Source organism: Peromyscus eremicus, unplaced genomic scaffold (genome assembly GCF_949786415.1).
Source record: "Peromyscus eremicus unplaced genomic scaffold, PerEre_H2_v1 PerEre#2#unplaced_178, whole genome shotgun sequence".
NCBI classification, from domain to species: domain Eukaryota; kingdom Metazoa; phylum Chordata; class Mammalia; order Rodentia; family Cricetidae; genus Peromyscus; species Peromyscus eremicus.
Genome location: NW_026734415.1, coordinates 44,201 through 66,741, shown reverse-complemented (window position 1 = coordinate 66,741; position 22,541 = coordinate 44,201). Strand labels below are relative to the sequence as shown.

At 43.5% G+C, this 22,541-nt stretch overlaps 2 long non-coding RNA genes across 2 annotated transcripts; both read left to right on the top strand.

The window, feature by feature from the left end:
* Positions 1 to 10,280, top strand: LOC131901643 (uncharacterized). The gene is made up of 4 exons (XR_009376820.1): positions 1 to 899; positions 3,964 to 4,217; positions 5,919 to 5,991; positions 10,155 to 10,280. It is a non-coding gene; the product is annotated as an uncharacterized LOC131901643 (long non-coding RNA).
* A 3,080-nt stretch (positions 10,281 to 13,360) lies between these two features.
* On the top strand, positions 13,361 to 19,098 carry LOC131901646 (uncharacterized). Its single transcript, XR_009376821.1, has 3 exons — positions 13,361 to 13,525; positions 13,963 to 14,112; positions 16,960 to 19,098. It is a non-coding gene; the product is annotated as an uncharacterized LOC131901646 (long non-coding RNA).
* Positions 19,099 to 22,541: the final 3,443 nt, after the last annotated feature.

Here is a 22,541-nt window from a genome sequence, read left to right as displayed (position 1 = left end):
GTATCTGGTAATGTCTTTGTCCAACACACTTGCATTCAGTTACACAAAGATTTATTCTGTAGAAAAAATTGGCAGTATCAACAATCTGTTCAATTTTTATTTTATCTATTTTTACGTTGTTTTTCCCTGCAAACTCATGGAAAAAATAAATTTATCACTTTATGAAGCCCTACATGTACAGTAAAAGGCCAGCCAAAGAAATGCACCCTGATCCTGAAACCAGAGCCAGTGAAAGACACACACTTTGGCCCTGAAATCAGAGCCAAAAGAACACACTCTAGCCCTAAACAACTGAGCATGAAACCAACGAATTCCTGATCAGGAAAACCAACCATCCTTGAGCACAAACCAACCAATCACTAAGCATGAAATCTGGCCAATCTCCGAGCTAATTCAAGCTCGGGGATTGAAAATTGACCAATTCCCACCCCGAAAACCTTATCCTAGGAAAAGCTAAGCCCCTAGGAAGTCCCATGTAAGACCCTCTGCCTGTTCAGTTTGGAGCTGCTCTTTTTTCCTCTCTGACAGAGGCATCCACTCTCCTGGATTTTTCACTCCCAGATAAATCTCTTGAATGAGTTTTAGGTGAAGACCTTCTTTTACCAGAGCTGAGCAGAATCTCTTCTGAGAACTCCTTATTGGAGTGGAGCAGAGAAGCAATGGACACTTCTGCTGGGAAACTCCATTATGGGAATGGGGCAGAAGTAGCAACTTGTCACCAGAGCGGGAGCAGACTGTCTCATTTCTGCAAGGGTTTCCCCCTTAGTAGAGTGAAGTAGAGAATTACCAACTTTGTCTGGAGCTGAGAAGAAATGGATATCTCTGCTGGGAAGCTCTCATAACAGAGTGGAGCAGGGTTGCCACATCCTGAAGGGGGACCATCCCACACTGGAACACAGGTATGGCCTGACCTCCCAATAGTCAGTATTCCTTTCTCCTCACAGCTTTAGGAATCGAAGGTACCTTCCTTTCACAGCTGCACATATAGCCTGGCTTCCAACAATCAGGGTGCTTTTCTCTTCAGAGCTGTAGGTTCCCAGTATACCTATCCTTCACAGCTTCAAGTCTGTCCTTCTTGGCTCTGGTCAACTTCCAATATCTTCTCCATTCTTGTTCCACCTTTATTTTTCCTGAGTATAACATTTGATGGTCAGCTGTTTAATGGCTTCCCATAGCTTTGGGTCCTATCTTGGTGTGCCTTTTCTTCCTTTTCCTCATAGCTTGTCTTAACACATCATGTCTACTGTGTCTGTATCTTAGGCATTCTTTATCCATTTTTATCCTTGAGTGTATCACATTTCCTTCTTGTCTCAGGACCTTTATGTGTGCTGTTTGTTCTTCCTGGGATATTTGGCTCCTTGTTTTCTTTACCCCCTGCCCCTCCAAAGCATTTGAAGATGCCAGGGAGCCCAATGGTATGGGCTGGTTTTTTTGGTAGTTCATCAAATTGCAAACATCCTGGCTTTGGATGTAAGTTATAGGCAGATCCCTGGGCTTGGGGACAGAATTCCATTTCGCATCAGCTCTGCAATGAACCCTAATGAACAGAGCCTAATCCAGATTAACCTCAGGTGCTTCTGAAGTTCCAAGACTGGCTCCCACCCTCAGTCTTCCATTTCTGATATAAATCAGGACTGTAGCATATAAAGTTCCAAGTTTCTCTTTTTTTACATGAGCAAATGATTTCAGTATATGGTGATGTTTAATTGATTGATGGATAGGTAAGCATAACCAGAAATCCTTGAGGCCAGGTTTTCCATATAGCTTAGTCTTCTCAGCTAAGGCTACTGTCTAGGTTTTCTGGTTGGTCCTTGAGTTGTGTTTTTTATGTTCCCTCCTTTCTTTTTGGTGTACAAGGATGTGTGCGTGTGCTTCATGATGCATCTTTATGCCATTGAAATGTACCAAGATGTGTGCTAACATTCCTTTCCAGTCCTGAGGCTAGAACTAGCCCAGGTGAGCTGCCCTGGTACTGATACTTAGTGGCCCAAGCTAATGGGAGAGGAGAGCTGAGTCAGGTGGCATGTAAAATCATCATGCAGTAAACCCAAGCTGCATAACCCATACAGCATAGAGCATGCCACATATACTGCAGCCTCTTGCCTCAGTGGGTGTGAAGTTGTTTCCATAGCTTTGTTAGCCCTGCTGAGGATGCTGAAGTTGTGATCTTCACAGCATTTCCTGAAACAAGGTAGAAAGTGCTCTGAACTACACAGAGTTCTACACCATTCAGCACCCTCAGGATGGTCCTGACCTCTGGTCTGAATGATTGTTAATCTCAGCCTGAGAGAAGCTAAGACACCTTTGTGACATAGCTACTGTGTTTAACAATTTCTTTATTAAGCTCTTATAATCATGCGGTACCATAGCCCACTACATTTCTTAACTGAACTTGCAAAACGAACAGGCAGTTAATGGAGAGGCATTTTTGCCATTCTTTGGCTGTGTATATTTGCAAAAACTCAAGTACAGTGTTGCTTGCACGTGGTTCTATGTGTTGCTGGATGTAAGCCTGAAGGTACATGGGCTTGTTTATGGCCTTTCCTGCCCACATCACAATCCAGACTGGCTGGGACTGTGTTGGTTGTGTATGGAGCCACCCAAGAGTTCTTCCCCTGGACACCTGTAGGGCTTGTCTAGCTTTGTCAAGGAGCACAGGCCTAAGGCCTAGAAAAACAGTGGTGTGGGTGTGCAAGAATCACAAAGGCATTGCAAGTAGGTCCTAAGTTGCCTGTCCAAGGTGGCCTTGATTTTGACAAGGTGATGACTGGCAGGTTTAAGAAAACAAACATAGCACCAAGCTGAGTGCTGACTTAGAGCCTTGTTGTCTGCTCACATCCTTCTGCACTTCTTGCTCCTGGGGTCTGGAGCTATTTTAGTACCTGTCTTTTGCTTAGAGCAGATTGCAGGTACCTCAGTGTAGAGGCCTGGTCTTATTTCTTCTGTGAACTGCTTGGACTCTAGACATTTTCTTTGCCTAGCAGGCATTTTTAAGGAGCCTGACTTAAAACAGGCACAAATAGGATGATGCCTCTATCTACCTGTCTCTAGGCTGAATTACTCTCACATCTACCAGCTCAGGCTTATGAGAAAAGTGAAAGGTTTTTGGTGCTGCTAATGAAATGCCAGCTTGAAAGAGCTTATGAATTTTTTGTTTGTTTTTCATATATTGCAATCTACCCCTTGGCTTTCAGTGAAGAGAATAGGGCTTTTCCAAGCGAAACTTGAAAGTAAAATGAAAATAAAGATCACTAACCTCATCTGGAACAGTAAAATTTATTTAAAAGTAACATTTCACAAGGAGCAGCCTTCTATAACATTTAGGAGCTTTTGCAAATTAGTGTGGCCAGCAATATGTTAGGAACATTGGCAAATAACACAGAACACAGGAACAAATACAAACGGTCACTGTTGCTGAAGGCTAGTTAAAACAGATACCATTTTATCTAGTGACAGAGATCAGACTATGGTACTGTGGCTTGTGTAGCTCTTTATGCTGCTGGAAGGCAGACCTGCAAGGATTTGCTGGCAGGTAGTTGGGGAATCATCTGTGGATGGAGTGTGTTGTTTGTATGCGTACTCTGAATCTGCACTAACGTTCTTGGAATTTTTCTTGCTGCTGGCCCCACATTCATGGGTGGATGTATTCAACATGCTTGTTGCAGCTTTGAATAGCAACAAGCTAACTCTTAATGACTTGAGTGTCTATAGATCAGGGATAAGGTGCATTGATTTAATGGTATTTCCAGGCAAGAAAATATATGAAGCACCTGGCAATGAGTTTAAGTGATGAATTGGCATACAAGGAAGAGGGTACAGCTTTTTTCCTTAACTGTCTGATTTTTGTACTGTGTGTGTTTGTTTCTAGTCTGAATGCTCAGAGCAGAAAATACTAATGGGAATGTTAATGAGTTTCTTTTTTTTCTTTTTTTCTTTTTTTTTTTTTTTTTTTTTGGCCTCTAGAACCTAATAGTATAATTGAAAAGGCCTCTCACTCAGCATGATAAACCCCAACTCGCAATGGCAGACACTGAAACAAAATACGCAGATTGCCCATTTTGAGTATCAGATCCAAGTGACCTGTGATAACCACTGCTATGACTTCCATTGCAATAAGTTCTGTCGGCCTACAGATGACTCTTTAGACACTATGCCTGTGACCAGAATGGCAACAAAAACCTGCCAGGAAGACTGGATGGGTCCTGAGTGTAACAAAGGTATGTGTACATGCAGCTGGGGGGATTGACAAATGCTATTGGCTGTCACTTTTGGTGCCAGGTTCTCACCTGACAGCAGTCAGGTAGCAGGGTGGGATGTTACTGTTATCTTGGACCAAAGCATGAAGATGTGTAGAAGAGTCTGTTGGTGCCCTGTCCAGATCCCCTTTACCAACTGGTGTTCCCATCCCCAGCTGCTGTGACTGTTGGCTCCTAACAGCTCACAGCTGCTCCTTCTCCAGAGCTGTCCTTGGCCAAGCAGGAGCCACTCTTCCCCATCCCTGCAGCGAACAGTTACTAAGTGACTGACACAGGGAGAGGGTGTTACAAAGGCCAGCCCCTTGCTTTAACACTGTGGAGTAAGATTCACACTCCAGAGGTTCCCCTGGGATCTCGCTGAAGTCAGATCCCAGCTGAGACCACATCCTTGCTCATCTGCTCCTCCAGCCTCATCTGCCTCCCCATTTCTTTCTCCTGTTACCACATCTCCTCAGACTCTGCTTCTGAGGAGCCCGATGTCAAACAGGAACAGACAGTGCCATGAGGAGTAACTACCCTGAGCTCATGTGTCACTGCAGCAAGTTTCACTGGGCATCTTTGAGGTTGTAGCATTAAAGGGGGGAGGTGGTTACCTTGTACTTTCATATTCCTTATAACTGAACCCATCAAAGGAGGCAACGCTTTTTGAGTCCCTACTGTCTTTTGTCCCTTATACTACTAAAATTAATAATTCTGGTTCCTAGCAATAGAGTTGGGGATCCCAGCTCATACGCTAATCCCCTCATGGACATATAATATGCCTTGCTGATTTGCACAATAATTAGATAAACTCCTTTTTTTTTTTTTTTTAAAGATTTATTTTATTATGTATACAGTGTTCTGCCTACATGTATGCCTGCAGGTCAGAAGAGGGCACCAGATCTCATTACAGATGGCTGTGAGCCACCATGTGGTTGCTGGGAATTGAACTCAGGACCTCTGGAAGAACAGCCAGTGTTCTTAACCTTTGAGCCATCTCTCCAGCCCTAGATAAACTCCTTTATTTATCTTTAAATTGTAAGGGATGGGGCATGAGAGGGCATGTGGTCTCTTGAGCAGTATTCCTTTCTTCAGTAGCTAATATGACAGTAGGTTTTTTAAAGGATGGAATTGATGACAGCAGGAATTTCTCTGGCTATTTTAAATAATTGTATTTTAAAATTGAAAAGCAATTATGTAAGTTCTGTAATGTCAGTGTTTTGTTTTGTTTTTTCCTAAATGTCTACTTGATTTCTTTCTGTCTGTCTTATGAGCAAGTATAGATTGCTTTGTGAGACTACTTGGCTACAAGATTAGCCTGCCTTGTTCTTTAGCCCCATGATAATGTTGAAACCAGGCATTTGATGGGAGGCTCACCTGAAGATACTGTGGTAGGATGGTGTTTGAGTAGGGAAGGAAGGATGTCCTTATCTGTTTCTTGGTGAGGGGAACATGGTCCAGGCAAGGCTCAAGGAATAGACATGATTCGGGATTCCCCCATCATGTATCTTCATTTTGTTCCCAAACAGTTCTGTATTTTGAAGATCTGCTAACATGGCCTTGAAGTTTAAACCTGGATTTGTTATTTGGGTCCCCAATCTTATGTACTAGGCCATTCCCATGACAGTGGCCTGCAAGGTATATGCAGTGTTGTGTACTAATGAAACTTTGTGTTTTTTACAGCTGTATGCCAACAGGGCTGCTTATAGCTGTAAAATCCCAAGCATGGTTTTTGCAAGCTCCCAGGTGACTGCAGGTAAATGACCAATAGATCTAAAGCAATTTCTTCCTTTTTTCTTTTTTTCCTCTTTGATGCAACATAGAGACTGACTTCATTATGAATGTGCCTCTTTTTCTTTGGAGGATAAATAATTAGGGGGAAAAAAACAAAATAGGCATATCCAAAGGTTATTAAATCATACCAGCTATCTGATGGAATGCACACTTTTCCTTTAGTGAAAAAAAAAAAACCAAACCAAAAAAACTTAACAGGCATAACTGGCATCTTCATGTATTAACTGTTCTGTAATTGATAAGATATGTTTGTGATCTTTCTTAAGTGCTAATGGACTGGACTGGGATGTAGCTTTGTTTCTTTGTGTCTCCTCCACCATGGCTTTTCTTTTGTCACCCTCCCCCACTTTTCCCACCTATAGGCGAAAGTCCAGCATTCTTTAGAATGGGATTAGTACAATCTCCTGGCCCCTTTGCAGGCGGGAGCTGGGCCCATGATGAGAGGTTCATGACTTTGCTGGAATCTGCTCAGTTGAGTCTGATGAATGTAGACTTTGCTGCTGGCCTTTGAAGTCTGTTCTTTATGCTCTGGGACAATATTGGAGCCAAACAGAAACCTGGCATGCCTGTTTCCCCTTCCGATGCCAGTTTTGGGAACCTTGCCTGCCTGTTTCCCCTTCTGATGCTGGTTTTGGGGGCCTTTTGAAATGTAAATTAGGCCAATTTGGAAGGGCCTTGTTTCAGGAAATATCTTTGGTGTTTGTAGCATTTTGACTGGCCTCATGCTTTTTTCTCCCTGAGCCTTAAAGAATTAGTAAATCTGGGGCTGGAGAGATGGCTCAGCAGTTAAGAGCACTGACTACTCTTCCAGAGGACCCAGGTTCAATTCCCAGCACCCACATGGCAGCTCACAACTGTCTGTAACTCCAGTTCCCTGGGATCTGACATCTTCACACCAATGCACATTAAATAAAGTTAAATAAATTATATATTAAAAAAAAGAATTAGCAAATCCAGTGAGACACTAAGTGGACCCTTCTAGAAGGCTGTTCTGACCTGAGCCAAGTACAGTTTTTCAACAGTCAAAAGGCACATGAGTGCTTTTACTGGTGCTCTTACTGAAATTTTTTATTTTTTATTTTTGAGGGTCTGTGGTAGACCCTAGTGAGTTGTATTGTCCTAAACTATAGAATTAAAAGGGAACTGTTGGGAGTGTAGGTTGCTGGTGCAACTCAACTGTCACTGACTTCCCAGCACTTAGTTGGGCCTAGGAGTGTGCATTTAACAACCATACTGATTGATTTCTCCCTCAGTGAACACTAGGGCTGCTGCTTTAACTGGCTGGTCTCCTGTAGGCTTAACCTCGATGACTCTTAACTGCAGCCTGTGTTCTCTTCTTGAGCCATGGGAGGGCTGACGAAAGATTCAAGGCAGCTAGTAAACTAAGAGCATGCTGTCCTGGAGTTGTTTCTTCCTGCTTTCTGAAAGCTGGTTTGCAGGAAGCCTGAACAGGATTTGCCCACTACAGACGTGCCTGGTTGCAGTTGACTGTGTCATCTAACCGCATCTTTGTCCAAGACCAAACAGAAAGCCACCTACAGTGACTCTGCTAATGAAGGCTGTTCTGGAGAAAGTAAGAGTGCCAGTTACACTAGGGCCTTGGAGCCTGCTCCCAGCTCAGATGAGTATCAGAGAGGTCAATTGTCATCAGAATAAACACACTGCTGGACAGGGGAGGTCCCTCCGAGCCAGAACAACAGGCTTCATTTCCAGAATTGAGCCCTTTCTCTTTCCAAGCCTCACCTCTCACTTCCTGTCCAGACATGCACCAATGCCCTTATCTATTTAAGGTGCAACTTTCCCACATGCCCAATTGCATAGTCTTGTAGCCCAGTTCCTTCTCTCTGCCTTGAAAGAATATCAAAGCCGGGCGGTGGTGGCGCACGCCTTTAATCCCAGCACTCAGGAGGCAGAGCCAGGCGGATCTCTGTGAGTTCGAGGCCAGCCTGGGCTACCAAGTGAGTTCCAGGAGAGGCACAAAGCTACACAGAGAAACCCTGTCTCGAAAAACCAAAAAAAAAAAAAAAAAAAAAAAATATCAAAACAGGACCTTCCAGCTAAGGAAGTTCAGATTGGGTCTGAAAACCTCACTGGTTTTGTTGAGCCCAAGTAGACTTGGGTTGCCCCTTCCTGAGTGTACAGGCTGGGTTAGTACCAGCCTGCCAATAATATCAAACTTAATTATGAATCTTCATCTCAGGAAAGTCATTTTCTCATGAGAATGCTAATCATCTATTATTACACTGAGATAGCTTGGTAGCTGTCTCCATTAGGGTCAGGATTTTTATTTGTTTTCATTTGAAGTCATGGACTCCTGTGGTTGCTTTTTTTATGCTTAGTATTTGAACCTCATTAATTAGAAAGTTGGATTGCGTCTTCAGCTGTTCTGCTTGGTTTTTTGTTTGTTTGTTTTTTAAGATTTATTTACTATGTATACAACATTCTGCCTCCATGTATGCCTGCATGCCAGAAGAGGGCACCAGATCTTATTAGAGATGGTTGTGAGCCAGTATGTGGTTACAGGGAATTGAACTCAAGACCTCTGGAAGAGTAGCCTATGCTCTTAACCTCTGAGCCATCTCTCCAGCCCTGAACTGCTTGGTTTTATTAGGCAAACTGAAGAAACATAACCATCCTTCACTTGGGACATTAAGAGAAGACAGTATTGCTCTGGCCCCATCAGTTCCCTTACGTCTTCTAAGCCAAGAATAGTAATCTGCCAGAATGGCTCCCCACCCTCCTGCCTCCCATTAACTTGGGTATCTGCTTCTGAAGGAAATTATCCCCACCAAATGACATACTCTGTTCTTACATCAGTCTTTTAAGCAGTCATTTGCCATTCAACTGACGGTCTAGTTTACAGACACCAGAAGCCTGTGTCTGATTAACTTTAAGCCCCACATTCTAGTGGCTGTCGGTGTTTCTCAAGGGTTCAGTGGCTTCTCAGCCTGGGAGATTAGCTAACAGCTAGATTTCTATCATTTTCCCATGGCCAGGATTTGCTCTTTGCCCCCAGCTCTCTGGAATTGAAAGCCACTCCTTCTGGTTGTGGAGGGAGGACCACCAGGGGGGTGTTTTTGTTTTGTTTTGTTTTGTTGTTTGTTTTTCTTCTCTAGAGTCACAGCTGAAGCTTATAGGGAGTTGGATCTGACCCTGCATTTCCTCAGGCTCTGCTCTAGGCTGATCCTGCAGGACCTACATTTGCTCCATCTTCCTGCTGTTCTCAGGCAGCTTGCTGGCCCCTGCCTTTCCCCAGCCCCTTTGTCAGATTGATTCTGAGAGGGAGGTTCAAGTCGCAGAGGGCTTGAAACTTGAGGGCAGAGTGGTGTGAGACCTTGCCCTCTTGTGAAGGATTATGTTTATGTTTTTTGTTTGGGCATCAAAAGTTCCATCTGACCTCAAAGGAGTCTGTGAAACAAAGTACTTAGAAGGGAAACTCAACTCCCCCAGAACTAGATAAATTCAGCTGGCCCCTTTCTCTCCCCCCCTTTTATTTTCTAAAGTGAGAAATAACCATAAATCAGCATGCCTGGCCGGGGTAGTGGGTCATGAATTATCTAAGGAATTGATTCCCAGCACTCTTGCTCCGCTTTCCTTCCTACAGAGATGGGTGTAGAGACCGAGGTCTTTGTAATGTGGTCGCTCTCCTTTCCCGATTGACTGTACAGAACCAGTGAGGGGCTTCCCTGCCACCCTCTTGTCTCATTGAGTTCTGTGCACTGAGGTTATACAGAGGGTGGAGTAGGGCTTCACATGCAGCATTGCAGAGTTGTATGGCTGTGGTCGCCAGAAGCTCCTTCCCCTTGTATGGTCTGTCCTAACTAGGACCTGGGATTGATTTATGCCGGTCCCTACCCCTTAGTTCATTCCTGGGAGCCTGAGAAGAGAATGGCTTTGTGGAGGGCCCCCCATGTTGACCCCTCCCCAGACAACTCTCCTCTTGTCAGTGGAGGCTAAGAGGACAAACTTTGTCCCAACTGTGAAAGTGTTCATACAGAACTCCCTGCAAGTCTGAGAAGTCTGCCATCCTGTCCTTCCTATCAAAACAGAAACAGCTGTGTATTTAACTATGCACATCCCTGGCTGCTCAGAAGGCTAAGGGTGGGTTATGCTGTCTGTCTGCAGGTGCCAATATGGTTGGCAGGGCCTGTGCTGTGATAAGTGCATCCCGCGCCCAGGACGTGTCCACGGCACGTGCAATGAACCCTGGCGGTGCCTCTGTGAGACCAACTGGGGTGGACAGCTCTGTGACAAAGGTATGACCACTGAGGAGCCTTGGGGTGGCATGAGGATTTGGCAGGGGTTGGGGGGACAGGTTATTCAGTAGAACAACACTAAGACCACTTCTATTTCTTTGGTGTTGCTGGAGCTAAACCCAGGGTCTTGTGAATGCTAGTGCTCTACTACAGCTACAGCCCTGGCCCTAGTTAATGTTTTGCAGGGGCTCTTATGAGGACTGTTTGAATTTACCCTCAGTGTTGTGGGTTGATTGGTTTATTTGGGGATAAGCCATATTTTTAAAACAGGCATGGCCTAGAACTGGAACCAGTTAGCAGTTTTTTCTTTTTTCATAATTATGGAGTCTTTGGGCAGATCTGAGTTACTGCAGACTCATCAGCCTTGCCTCAACCGGGGAACTTGTAGCAACATTGGCCTGACAAACACCAGTGTTCCTGCCCTGAGGGTGACTCAGGACCCTAAGTGGCCCAAGCTGGGCGGGACCCCTTTGCCTTCATTTTCTGTACACTTTGTCTGAAAATCAAATTGGTTTTTGTTTGTTTCATTCTTTTTTTTTTTTTTAAGATACAAAATTGGGTGGGTAGGGAAGCGGGGTTGGATTTTGGAGGATTTGGGGGTAGAGGTGAATATGATCAAAAATATATGGTAGGAAATTCTAAAAAATACTTTAAAAATAAAATTTGGAGCTGGGAAGTGGTAGCTTGAGGACACCTACTCTTTCTTATTTAGCTAGCTTGTTAAAATGTCTCATATTTCAGACCAACTCTATGGTGTTTCTTTTCAAGGGGACTAGAGGGAAAGGGGGGCAAAATCCTTTGTCAGTGTTCACCCTTGCTTCTTTTCAGATGCAAATGAATGCGAGACCAAACCTTGTATAAATGCCAGATCCTGTAAGAATCTGATTGCCAGCTACTACTGTGATGGCCTTCCTGGCTGGGTGGGTCAGAATTATGACATAAATGAGTGACTTTGTGTCTGTTTTGATTTTTGTGAAACTTGGATGATGGTGGCTCTTCTTTGTTCACCCCCCTGCTCCATTTCTGAGACTTCTGTTTCTCTCACTTTGTGGTGCTGGGGATGGAGTCCACTGTTTTGTGTGAGCTGTTTAGGCACTCTCTGGCTGAATAGAAGGAAAACCTTATATTATAGTGGAAAGGGATTGTTTTTGGAGAAGGAGTGGCCAGGTTAGCACAGCAAGGAAAACATGCAATTTATCTGGCTTGTTAGTGTTGTGCCCAGGTCGCAAGTCCCCCAAGCAAGACCACCACAGAGCCGATATTCGATGCAAGCACACAGAGGTTTTTAATAGCAAAACAAGCAAACTCGGCCTGCCATCCAGCATCCGACACAGCAGGTCCTATGTTCTGCTTTTGTTGAACCCAGGATATACACATTCAGATTTATTGTTCCAGTCCTACTCTTCTCTGAGTTCAACTTCTGGTCAGTCGAGTCCATTACTCTCCATATCTTGTTTTGCCAAGTCCAGGATACATAGATTTATTGTCCCAGCCTTAAGTTCAACTTCTGATCACTTCTAAAACTGCTGCTCAGCAAATACCTTTGGAGGAGGAGAGGGGGAAGCATCTCTCAAGATGGCTACTGATTTTTCCCTTTCATTAGCTGTTAAAATTGGGCATATCTGATAAGGTGATTAAAACAATGATGTGAAGTTCCACTCCCTTGTCAGGGAGGATGTGGGAGGGTCCCCACCCAATGTAATAACTTTATCTCACTGGAAGCACAGGGAAGCCTGATTGAATGTCACGTGCCTCTTTAATGTGATGGCTTGTTTATTTTTTTAGATATCAATGATGGCCATAACCAGTGTCAGAACAACATCTCTTGTTGGGTACATAAATCATTGCTTAAATGGAAACAATCTTAAGATTTATGTGATACTAGTGTTGTGCCCAGATCATGACCCCCAGAGAGGCCACCAAGGATGAGCGTACCAGAATGCAAAAGCAAGGTTTATTTCTGCTACAAGTCATGACAGGGAACTCAACTCACTGGCAGTGAGGCAGGGAGGAATTACTCTTTCTTGGGAAGTTAGTTTTTATAGGCAAAACCCATAAAATTTCTTAGAGGTGAGGGGGTTAGTATGGGTCCATCCTTAATTGGTCCAGTTTTTTCCAGGCCTGGACTTTGTCTTATTTTACCTTATCTGTTTGCCCTGTCAGGAGCTTTGCAACTCATCTCCGGGGTCTGGTCATGTTATCTCTGGAGAGGGGCATCTCATAGTTAATCGGTTACCAAAGACATCCTGACTTTGTTCTTTTGAAAACACCTGTCTTTACCCTCTCCAGGAAGGGGGAACTGACTCATTTTTAAGATATCTCTTTCCTCAGCTCTTTTGGGTTTCTGGGGAAACTGTGTCTGGGTCTTTTATTTCCAGTGCTGAGATTAAAGGCGTGTGCCACCATATTCCCATCCCATTTGGTTTTGAGACAGGATCTCTATAGCCCAAACTGGCCTGTGTTATGCCCAGATCGCGTCCCCAAAGAAGCCACCAGAGACTTTAGATACAGAATGCAAAAGCAAGGTGTAGTCTAAGTTTACAAGCCTCGGCAGGGAGGCTCATTCCAAATCTCTCACGAGCAGCAGGGAGGTTGGAAGGAGCGCTCCCCTTTCTTTCTGAGGCTAGTTCTTAAAGGCACAGACCATATAATTTATTTTCCACAACCCGCCTCCCTTTTTTAGTCTTTTGGTCGAATATCCTGACTCTGTGCTTTTTAAAGTCCCTGTAGCTGATCGACACTTAGGAATCCTGGTTTAAGCTTCTTTTTGTCTGTAGGGGATAGAGTGTGTGTGGGGGGGGGAGTTTACTGAGGTTTCACACTAGGAGAGCCTTGTCCCTGTAGGATTAAAAAGACAGGTGAAAAGCCGAGTCCCTCACCAACCCTAGACTCCTGTGAGCCATTTAAAGGCATGAATTCAGAACTGCTAGTCCATGACAGAGCTAAGCATGTGGCCATGTCAGCGAATTGCCAGAGCCACAGCAGCCTTGATAAACCACTGATGTTCTGTATTTGTAAATACATAGAAAAATGCCCATGTGTTTCTCACCCCTTCTCCTTTTCCAGGATTTGGTTAATGGCTATCGCTGTATTTGTCCACCTGGCTATGCAGGCAATCACTGTGAAAGAGACACCGATGAATGTGCTGGCAACCCCTGCTTGAAATGGTTTCTCTGTCAGAATGATATCAACAGATTCCAGTGTCTGTGTCCTGCTGGTTCCTCTGGAAACCTCTGTCAGGTAAGTGGAGGCAAAAACTTCAGATCACCAAGCTTTAACGTTGAAATCTTTTCTCCACCACCCTCCCTTGTCCCCTCCCCATTGTTCCTTGCCTCCTCCCCACCCTAGTGCTTAGGCCTCTGACATCCTCTAGCACGCTGCTGACTAGGGAATTTCTGCTGGTAGAATTGGGCATTGATGAATGAGGTTCTTCTTGATGACTGTGGCCTGTTTGCTTGACTTTGAGGTGTATTACATAGCCCCGTTTCTGCTCTGTCCCTCTGCCCTGTGATTTAATGATTTCCTGGGAGATGGTGGGCCCTAAGTGTTATCTGTTGGGTGTAGGGTGTCTCCAAGTAGAAGTGGTTGGAGGGGTCAGTTGTTTACTGCTCAGAAACGTGATGATGACACCCTTGCTTTCCTTTGACCCTCTCCTTTGTACTTCTGTCCCTTGACAGCTGGACATTGATTACTGCGAGCCCAACCCTTGCCAGAATGGTGCCCAATGCTATAATCGTGCCAGTGACTACTTCTGCAAGTGCCCTGAGGACTATGAGGGCAAGAACTGCTCACACCTGAAAGACCATTCTCGCACGACCCCTGTGAAGGTATCTCCCTTCCCCTGGACCTGTCTGTCTCTAGACCATCTCCCGCCACCTCCCCTTGAATAGTGGTTATGGTGAGGAGGAAGACTTGCTTTATCTGATCACTTAGGAAAGCAAGAACATATGGAACTAACCTAATGAAGACTATAGAGATGTAGCCCCTTACAGCCGTTTCCCAGAGTTCCAGAAGAGATGCTACCAGTGGTGAAGAATTAATCTGAGGGATATCCAATGAATCTAAGTAAACTGAGCTCTTTAGTCCACTCACTTTATTCTTCTAAGTCAAATTGTACCAGTGCTGTGGAGGTATATATACACACTTACAAGCAGTAATACTTTGACAATGCAATGCAAGGTTTTCAGGGTCATAAAGAGAGGTGATAAGAGCCACACAAAGAGCAGTGATTGTCAGCTTCATTTACAACCCAAAAGGGGAGTAATTAAAGGAGGTGAAGTCAGCTAAAGAGTAAAGTCGGCTAAGAGATCAAAAAAGGGAATTTATGTGTTCAAACAATATTCTTAGAAGTGGTTAGGCGGGCTGGAGAGATGGCTCAGTGGTTAAGAGCACTGACTGCTCTTCCAGAGGTCCTGAGTTCAATTCCCAGCAACCACATGGTGGCTCACAACCATCTATGATGAGATCTGGTGCCCTCTTCTGTATACATAATAAATAAGTAAATCTAAAAAAAATTAATAAAAAAAAAAATTTTTTAAAAAAGAAGTGGGCCGGGCGGTGGTGGCGCACGCCTTTAATCCCAGCACTTGGGAGGCAGAGCCAGGTGGATCTCTGTGAGTTCGAGGCCAGCCTGGGCTACCAAGTGAGTTCCAGGAAAGGCGCAAAGCTACACAGAGAAACCCTGTCTCGGAAAAAAAAAAAAAAAAAAAAGAAGTGGTTAGGCAAAATGTTAGGAGTTTTATGTTACTATAAGTCATGAGTAAAATAAAACTGCCTTTTTTTCCTTTGGAGCTGTATCTGTCTCAGCTTATCTCTGCTGTGCTAGCAGGTTGGGGAAAGTGTACTCAGTAGCTAGATAGCCTTCACACAGCTTGATATACCTGGTATATAAAAATCTCTTTTGTTCTGAGTTAATAGTTAAAGGGGGAATCTTTTTTTTAAGAGTTTAATAAAATTTTTTTATTAAGAAAATTTTTTTATTCATTTTACATACCAATCAAAGATCCCCCTCTTCCTTCCTCCTACCCCTCCAGCCTCCCCCTCCCAACCCACCCCCAATTCCCTCCTACAAGATGGTAAGGCCTCCCATGGGGAGGTACATTTAGTAGAGGCAGGTCCAAGCCCCTCTCCCTGCCTCAAGGCTGTGCAAGTTGTCCCATCATAGGTAATGGGCTCCAAAAAGCCAGCTCATGCACCAGAGATGGATTCTGATCCTACTACCAGGGGCCCTTTAAGCACATCAAGGAACACAACTGTCTCACTATGCAGAGGGTCTAGTCCAGTCCCGTGCAGGCTCCACATCTGTTGATCTAAATTTCATGAGTTCTAAAGGGGTAACCTTTAGAACTTAGGACTACTACTTGGGCTATGGGAAAAAAAAGTTTAAGCTTAACTTGCACAAGATACAAAGCTATGTATCTAACATCCACCTGGCCTTGGTAGTTGTCTCAGTAAAGATATTTACCTTATTTCAGGAGACTAGCAAGTAGTCTGAATGATTATATATCTGCAGTCTGTCCTTGGATGTTTGAGAAGTATATCAGATAAAATACTTTTGTGCAGAGATAACCCTGGCCAGATACTTGCTAATGAAGATAATTACAGAAAAGCAGGCTTCTGAGTCTAAGTCTAAAAAAGAGAACAAAAGCCTGAAAAAAAAAAAGGGGGTCTTGACTATGTGACTGTTGTCAACACAGTTGGGGGAAGTTATCCAAATGGTCCAATTGTATAGGGGAAGTTGTGCCCAATGAATGATCAACCACACTGTTAGAAGTTCTTAGAAAATAATCAAATGGGAAAGCTACAATAGCACACAAGAAATTCACTGCAGGAAACAGCTAATATATTCAAAAGCCAATATCACCAATACTCCTTGAGTTTTGGCTTTATCCTCTGGAGGGGCCCTTGGCTCTTCCAGGTATTAGCTTTGCCATCATCAGCTGAATTCCTTCTTCATATTTTTATGGCTCACAGCACTAACCTGTCAGGCTGCCAGTTGGGAGACCCACATGTATGAGTAGCCCAAGGGAGAGAATGGGAAGTCCATTTGTCATTCCACTTCAGAGGTGGCCAAGTTTGTGACAAAAAGAATTGCTCTGAGGGGCACTGTCAGTGGCACTCTGTAGCAGTGGGGAAGTTTGGGTTTGCATGAGTTATGGTAGCCATAGCTGGGTGTTGACCACTAGCATTTAGCATGTCACTAGTGCTTGACACGTGTGTGTGTGTGTGTGTGTGTGTGTGTGTGTGTGTGTGTATGTGTGTGTGTGTAGTTCATTTAAAAAAAAAAGTACATTGGCCTATGGCTTCTATATTGGGTAGTATAACTTTAAACTTGCATAGCTGTGTTCTTTAACTTTGCTTAAGAAAGAGACTCTGAAATTGTCCCTGATCCTGAGCCAGACTCTCTGGGACCAGAAACAACCCCTATCATGTGGAGTTGGGAGAGACCATGTCTGCCTGGTGCCTCGGGAGACAACTGTCTTAAAAGTCCAGCATCTCAGCCATAGCTTACCAAGCTGTAAAATGACAAAATGTAGCTGCAGTTGTGAAAAGGGACTTGTCCCCACAGTGCCCCTCTTAGGCACCGAATATAGGTGAACCACTGTTGGCATTCTTCTGTTCCCATGGTGGTAACTCTTCTTTTTTAGTTCATTGGTCTTTTGCCTATCTTACAGATTTCCTGGTTCCACTGCTGAGCTCTGTTGTAACAGTGGCTTGGGTCTATTGCTTGGTGACAGCCTTGTTCTGGTGTGTACAGAAGCCGCGGAAGCTCAACAGCCACACTCAATCTGCCTCCAAGGACAGCACCTCCAACGATGTATGGGAACAGCTGAACCAGATCAAAACCCCCATTGGAAATGCTTTTCTTCCTTAAGGTTTCTTGCCAAGGTTCCCAGTGTAACTATTGGTGTGTTGGGAATTGTTCTGTAAACCAGGGCATCCTCATTCATGCACCACCCAGGAAAGCATGGGAGACATTCTTGCCTTAAGTTCCAGCCCTATGAAGGCACTGAGGCCATTTCCCCATTATTGCTACTTATCTTCATGCTCAATGTCTTTTAATTTCTTTTTAAATCTGATTGATTTTACATGTGGGTTGATTATGTGGAGAAAGAGATTTTACAATTCTGACAATTTCCTCTGGGTAAATCATTATCCTTTATCCTTCAACCATTGCACTCAGCTTTTCACACTTTGTGGATATTTCACAAGGACTTTTCTCCTGGTGTTTATGCCAGCCTTTTGTTCCTGAGTTTTTCCTCCAGGAATTTTTTTCAAGGGAATCTCTTAATATTATTCACCAGGCTTTTTGTTCTAAATTTCCCCTTTGGACTTTACTTCTGCCTCTTGTACCCAGAGTTTTCTCATGGAGTCTCGCCATGAAAACTGGGAAGTCTTCATTGTCCGGCTCACCAAATCTCTTTGCACAGGTGCACTCGAGTCCTCTCAGAGCCTGGCTCCATCTGCGCCCTAGAAGATGAAGAAAAGAGGACGATGTGATACAATAAAGAAAAGGCTCCTCATTATTGCTCTTAAAAATAAATACATGGATTCTGTTGGGTTTAGAAAGGAAAGAGCAATCATCCAGGAAGTGTTTGTGCCAGAGGAAGAAGACTGCACAGCCTAGAAACAAGTACCCATGGGGGAGTGGTGTGGCCAGAGGAGTTCACGGTGTGACTAAAATCTGTTATCAGCCTGTGTGAAGTGGGGTGATGTCTGTTGTACTGAATACTTCAGAACTGTCTGTTCTTACTGGGTAGTAAAGATGGACAGAAAGCTGGATTTCTGCCACACACAATATGAGTTTCCTTATTGGCAAAGACATTTAGGAAATTCCTTTGCAAGTCCTTTCATGTTTAGGAGCGTTCAGCCTAGGACCCCACTAGAGATCCTGGATCAGTGGTTCAGAACCTTCTTAATGCTATTATTACACTTTAATATAGTTCTTCATGTTGTGATGACCCCTAACCATAATGTTGTTTTGTTGCTACTTCATGCCTTTAATTTTGCTACTGTTATGAATCATAATGTAAATATATGATATGTAGGATATCTGATGTGCAACCCCCCCCCCAAAAAAAAAGAGTAGTGAACCACAGGTTGAGAACCAAGGCTGTAGATGCAAGACACAAATATGTTCAAAGCCTGGCAATGATGCTGAGGAAGTGTGCTTGTTAGTTTTTGTTATCAGACTGACACAAACTAGAGTCACCTGGAAAGAAGGGCCCTCAATGAGGAATTACTTAGGTCAGATTGACTTTGAGCATGTCTGAGTAGGATTTTATAGTCTGTTAATTGAGATGCAAAGACTCATCCTAAAATGGGCAGAATCATTTCATTGGGGCCTTGATTGTGTAAGTGAAGAATCGAGTATAGGAAGAGGCAAGTAGGAAGCATGGGTACATTTGTTTCTCTCTGCCCTTAACTGTGTTTGCAGTGTGACTAGCTGAGTTCCTACTTGACTTCTGCAAAATGGACTATAACCTGGGCCTGTGAACTCAAATGAATTCTTTCCCCACTAAGTTGCTCTGCCTGGGAACTTAATACATTTATAATGCTGAGATGCCACTCTGTGACACAGGTGTTGGCACCACTCAGAGAGATGTGAAAGTAATTCATCGCATGTTCAACATCAGCATATTCATCCCAGAGCAGGAGATTCTGCTTCCCCTTGAACCCAACCCTGTGTTTTCCCATCACAGTTTTGTAAAGACAAACACACACCCATTGACTCCCACAACATGTAACCCCGTCAACAAACAGCTCCAGATAGTGTCTTGCTGTATCAAGTGCTAATCTTTTAAATAAAACAAGCTCACTTCATGATTGGAATGTATTTTTCTATGGATTTTGTGGCCATTATAATGTTGAGTTACAGAGCAACAGAACTGAAATCACAACCCTAGGTTGAATGTCAACCTTATGCTATGCTCTTCCTTGTAGATCAAGATACTCTTTAATGTTCAGACCAGAGAAGCACCGTAACTGCCAGGTATGCCAGGTATACAGAGTGTAAGTAAGGAGTAGCAATCTGTCCAGTATTTCTTTAGTCCAGAGTTTAATAACCCCAGGTCTGATACACTCACATCCCTTTGAGGAAATCTTATCTGTCTTCTGTGCTTCTTTAGAAGCACTTCTGGAAACAGATCTTTGACAAACTTCCACCTTCAAAAACAGATACAAGTAATGAAAAGGGGAAAGTCACCAAGATGAGGTCTTTCTCTCAGGACATATGACAGCCACTTCTGGGCAACTTCAAAGGCTATCTCAGGAGTCTACTACCTTTGCTCATAAACTGTAATAATCATATATACAGAAGTAGGAGGCAGGCCTGAGCAACAGAGTGCAAAAACCAGAAGTCCAAGGAGGGATACAGCTGGGACACCCATGAAATGCTCTGTTATGAGGTAGTGGCACAAAAACAGACATGGAGACTAATGGAATAAAATAGAAAGCCAGGCTGTTCATGTAGATCAAGATACAGCCCGAACTGACCTACTCTGGTGATGGGATGGCCAAATACCCTAATTGTCGTGCTAGAAACCCCATCCAACTACTGAGGGATCTGGATGCAGAGATCCATGGCTAGGCCCCGGGTGGATCTCTGGGAGTCCAATTAGCGAGAATGAGGAGGGTTTATATGAGTGAGAATTGTTGAGACCAAGGTTGAATAAAGTACAGACAAATAGCCAAACAAATGGAAACACATGAACTATGAACCAATCGCTGAGGGGTCACCAACTGGATCAGGCCCTCTGAATGGGTGAGACAGTTGATTGGCTTGATCTGTTTGGGAGGCATCTAGGCAGTGGGACCAGGTCCTGTGCTCATTGCATGAGTCGACTGTTTGAAACCTGGGGCCTATGCAGGATCGCTTGGCTCGGCCTGGGAGGAGGGGACTGGACCTACCTGGACTGAGTCTACCAGGTTGATCTCAGTCCGTGGGGGAGGCTTTGCCCTAGAGGAGGTGGGAATGGGGGGTGGGCTGGGGGGAAGGTGAGGGGGGCCGGAGGAGGGAGAACAAGGGAATCCGTGGCTGATATGTAGAATTGAATTGTATTGCAAAATAAAAATAAAAATTTAAAAAAAAAATAGAAAGCCAAACATGAGTAGTTGTACTACAGCCACTAAGAAAGACTACTGGGGTCCAGCCCCTCTATATATAGTCTTTTCCCAGAGTTCCAAAAGAAAAGCAGCTACCAGCAGCAAATTAATTAATCTGAGGGATACTCAAATCTATGTATACGAAACTCTTTAGTCCATTCACTCTATTTTTCTGAGTCAGTTCTCTCTCTACATAGCTTCTTTTCTGTTCTCCATGCTTAGCTCCTTTGTCTGATTTCCCGCTCCTCTTTTCTGCTGTTCTAAGTTCTGCCTTAATTCTCCCATCTAGTTCTTTCTCATCTTGTTCTTTCCCATCTCATTCTTTTCCATCTAGCTCTTCCTCATCTTCCATCTCATTCTTCTAGTTCTTAATCTAGTCCCTCCTCAAGCCTCTGAGGTTTCCAGTTACATACCCGTACAAGCAGCAATTCTCTGCCCAAGACAAGGTGACACAGGCTTGAATTCTTACAGGGTCAAAAAGGAGGTGATAAGGTCTACACAAAGAGCAGTAATTGTCAACTATCATTTGTAACCCCAAAAGGGGAGTGATTAAAGGAGGTGGGGTCAACTAAGGGCTAAAATCAGTTAATAGATCAAAAAGGGAAGTGTATGTGCTCAAACTATATTCTTAGAAGTGGTTAGGTAAAGTGTTAGGAGTTTTATGTCACTAAGTCATGGGTAAAATAAAACTGCTTTTTTTTTTTTTTCCTTTGGAGCCGTATCTGTCTCAGCCTAATCTCGGCTGTACCATTTTCTGGCAGGGGCGGGGAGGGGGCAAAAACTAGGCAGCCTGTGTCACAGCTTGATGTACCTGGTATGTAAAAGCCCTTTTGGTCTGAGATCACTGTTAAAGGGGAAGTCTAGAGATACCACTTGGGCTATGGGAGAAAGGAAGGTTTAAGCTTAATTTGCACAAGAAACAAGGCTTTGTACCTAACATCTGCCTGGCCTTGGCAGTTGTCTCCTTATGGATATTCACCTTATTTTAAGGAGACTAGCAGGGGGTCTGGATGCTTACCTATTTGCAGTTTGTCCTTGGATGTTTGAGAGCTATCTCAGAAAAAATGCTTTTGTCTGGAGATGGCCCTGGCCCTGGATACTTGCTAAGCAAGATGATTACAGAAGGCAGGCATCTGAGTCTAATACTAAAAAGGGGAAACAAAAGCCTAGAAAAAAAGAAGTCTTGCCTGTGTAACTGTTGTCAACACAGTTGGGGCAAGTTATCCAAATACCTTAATTGTATAGGGAAAAACTGTGCCTGATGAATGATCAACCACACAGCTAGAAGTTCTTAGAAGCAAATGGGAAAGCTATAATATCACACATGAAATTCATAGCAGGAAACAGCTAATATTCTGCCAATATCACCAAGTGGAAAGGCCCTTGGCTTCTTCCAGGTATTAGCTTTGTCATAGTCAACTGAATTCCTACTTCATATTTCTGTGGCCTGCAGCAAGCCACTTGATATTTGACAAAGATGCCAAAAATATATACTGGAGAAAAGACAGCATCTTCATCAAATGAATTTTTAATTAAAACATAATTACATCGCACCTTTAATCCCAGCACTCAGGAGGCAGAGGCAAAATAAATCAGAACATATCTATTTGTGAACCTAAAAGGCCAGTCTTATGGATAGGGATATTTTCAAAAAAAAAAAAAAAAAAAACGTTTTTCCTATCAACCCCTTTGATTCATCTCTGTCTTTTGATGCTCCCTGCAGTATCTATCATCTAAGCACTTATTCTGCTTTATTTGTAACTATTACACAGGCTTATATAAAAAATATCTTTCAAAAGAATATAATGGGAGGTAGAAGTAGGTGGATCTCTGTGAGTTCAAGAACAGCTTGGTCTACAAAGTGAGTTCCAGGACAGCACTAGCTGCCCTGTTTCAAAAAACCAAAATAAATAAAATAATGAAAAATTTAAAAAAGAATACAACAGTTACATTACAAACAAAACAATCAATGCATCTCATAAATTTATCCCTTTTCCAACTTTAACAAGAGTATTGGTGTCAAAATGATGATTCATACTTCACAAGTTCTCCAAACATTTCATCTCGTAGCTTCAATTGTACCCTATTTACAAATGAAGTCTTTATTTGCTGAAACGAGTATATAATTTCCCAACTTTAAAATATGTTCTTC